The sequence below is a fragment of the Limulus polyphemus genome, unplaced genomic scaffold (genome assembly GCF_000517525.1).
Source record: "Limulus polyphemus unplaced genomic scaffold, Limulus_polyphemus-2.1.2 Scaffold914, whole genome shotgun sequence".
Taxonomy (NCBI): Eukaryota; Metazoa; Arthropoda; class Merostomata; order Xiphosura; family Limulidae; genus Limulus; species Limulus polyphemus.
In genome coordinates this window covers 3,563-6,820 of record NW_013666524.1, presented here as the reverse complement: position 1 = coordinate 6,820, position 3,258 = coordinate 3,563, and positions in this window count along the sequence as shown.

Below are 3,258 nucleotides of genomic sequence, written 5' to 3'. Positions count from 1 at the left end.
CTTAATTAAATTAAATAAAAACACAGTTAAACATCGATTTTTGTGTGTCACGTGGTATGTTGAATGCAGCACTGCTTCAACTTAGATGTTTGTGAAGTCAAAATACTAAGTCTATAGTTTGGTAAAAATTAGGAACTCAAATTACCAATATTGACAAGTAATAATATAAAATAAGAACCTCGTATCTTTTCTTTTTGATGAGAAATCGCTTAGGTACTGAATCAAACACAGTGGCCCCGCTCACCTCTTTCCATTTTTGGAAACAGTCCCATATATACACTTTCTTCAATATATGACATGTGAATAACCAATTGGCAGCTCAGAATGTCCCCCTAGTTGTTTTCTCAGCCATTTTAAAATGTTGGGAGGCCATCTCATTTTTTTGAACCAATATTTCAAGCAGATAGGTTGTGTATTTAGTCTGTTCCAAATTTCATACTTTTTAAAACCGTAATACAGCTTTGTTTGGACTTTTGCACAAAGCTACACGAGGACTATCTGCACTAGCCATTCCTAATTTAACTAGAGGTAAGGAAGCTAGTCATCACCACCCAATCTTAGGATACTCTTTTACCAACAAATAGCGGAATTGACCATCACATTATAATGACCCCACGGCTGAAAGGGCGAGATTGTTTGGTGGGACGGGGATTCGAACCCACGACCCCTAGATCGGGAGTCGAGCATCCTAACCACCTGGCTGAAATACAGCTAGTCGCTTTATCAACCATTTTCATGTGTTAAGACGCCATTTCTTTCTTTCAAACCAAGATTTCAAGGAGGTAGATTGTGTCTTTAGTTTACTCTAAATTTCATATTTTTTTAGACTAATATACATCTTAGTCTGCAAAATTAGCAACTGTTGTTTAATGCAAATGTGATATTGTTTACGCCACTTGATATCATATATATAGTATATTTGGCAAGCGAAGCAAAGACATTTTCATTTGCCACAAAAAGATAACTTGCAGAAGTTTCGAAATATTATATTCATGTTCTTTTAAAGCAAAGAAAGTCTCATAAAACAAGAGTTTATCTGACAGTATGAATTTGTTGTCAAATAATGTATGACTCCATTTATTATCGATTATCAAAACAAGTCAGAAAAGCTTATTAATAGAAAACTGAGCAGAAATATTAGATATCAAAATTAGGTTCATGATATTTAATTTTAAATTTTTAAGTACTTAATATCAAAATAAAAACTTAACACGTATTAATATTAAAATTGACCTTTAGTCTTTACAGAGTAACTCTGTCTTGGCTATGTTTTAGTAGACTAATATTTAGTAAAATACATTAACATTACAATGATTATACATTATATATGTATATAGAATATTAATATTTAGAAATAAGTTATTAAACTTATTTTTCTTAAAACATAGAAGCAAACAATTATATTTTCTAGTTTCGACCTTTGTACTCAGTTGCTACTTGACGTAGGTTTCTAAGCCTTTTATAACTTAGGTTTTATGTACACAGTTGAATAACCAAAAAATCATAAATTACTATATCGATACCATAGAATTCTACTATAATTTATCAAGCTTAGTTTTGTTATTAAGTGAAAAAATACAGAATGGGCTATCTGTGCTATGCAAACATAAGGACAGAACTTTGAATTTTAGCCAAGCAAGCCTTCAAAGTTACCACTGAGCTACAAACAAATCTATTTTGGATATGAATCCTTTATTAAGATTCACTATAATTAAAACAGCTGTTGTAAGGTAAGGAAATCCACTGTATACTTTAAATAAAAGTCCCAAACACACATTTGTGAGTGGATTATTTTATTTTTTTAAGTTTATTACAGCTTTTTGATCATTCATTTGGTCATCATCGGGTAAACTGGCGTTTTCTAAAATGAAATATTAGAAAGTTCAGTGAGTATTTTTAGCCACAGCATAGCGGATCATGGAACGGCTCTGAGTTTTATTTTATTTTTTTCAAGTGCAAACTTTTAGCTGATAGCTCCGTCAATTCTTTACCGATTTGAGGTCTAGTTACAGTTTTGGACTCAGGAGGTCAAACCCTTTCAATTGATGTATTTGACCATGCCCAAAGTCTCATAGTTTAATTTATTCTAATCCTACCTAAAAGAATTTCAATTTGAGGGTGGGCTGGTAGAGATCCTGATGAGTAATAAATGTTAATTGGTTATATGCACACCCCATACTTAGAATTGCTGGTGCATGAAAATATGGCTAATTAAAAGTGGAGAAGATAAGTCTCATAGATTAATTTACTCCAATTCTGCATAAAAGAATTTCAAGTGCCACGGCTATTATGGATTCCCTCTCGTTTGGTATTGCACGGATTCAAATCAGGCTCACCCATTTCAAAATTCAGACTTCTAAATCATCTAAAAATTCAATAGGTTATGAGTAAAATTAGACGTAATTGGATGTAAAATGGAATCAATAATTTTACGAGTTACTACATAGGTTAAGTTATAAGTTAACTTAATATATGAATAATCATGAGATTAATGGTTTAAGCACGCTATACAAAAAGTCACCAAGCTCGATGAAACACAAGACATCACTTCTGACTTTAGTTTTCGATGAATGTTTTATGTGGGCTGCAAAGAGAGTTTAAATATTGTCAATACAAGTTAACTTTTCAGAATTATGCAGATTATAAGTCGAAATGAAAACACAAATTAGTATAAGAACTGTTGAATAAAAAGTTAATAAATATCACAGCAATTGAGAGCTTTATTTTTAAATTATTTTGTATCCTCTCTACATCATTACAACCCAAGTCTCGACGTGTGTTGATGCTCTATCTGACGACACTGCATTTAGACAACTACCCTGTAGCCTAGCTTAGTTTCCATTAGAAAATGCCATAGGGGTGTCATGTACAAAGCACACAACTTCTCCCTGCAGGCTTCCATGAAGTATATGAGGACGACGGACTTCCAGTGCCCATCCAAACAGTCTGATCGTACAGACTAAAATGTTGTGTTTTCATATGGATACCTGTTTCATTCTCCAGCTGGTTTTGTTTTCATATGGAGGTATTTCATTATTATGCTGGGTACTGTTACCCGAGACCCTTGGAAGGATTTTACCATTAATATTTGTGTTTATAGATTATCATCTGTTAAAAGATAGGCCTGGCATGGCAAGGTGGTTAGGGCACTCTACTTGTAATCTGTGAGTTGCGGCTCGAATCCCTGTCCTACTAAACATGCTCACGGGGGAATTATATTGTGACGGTCAATCTACTATTCGTTGGTAAAAGAGTAGC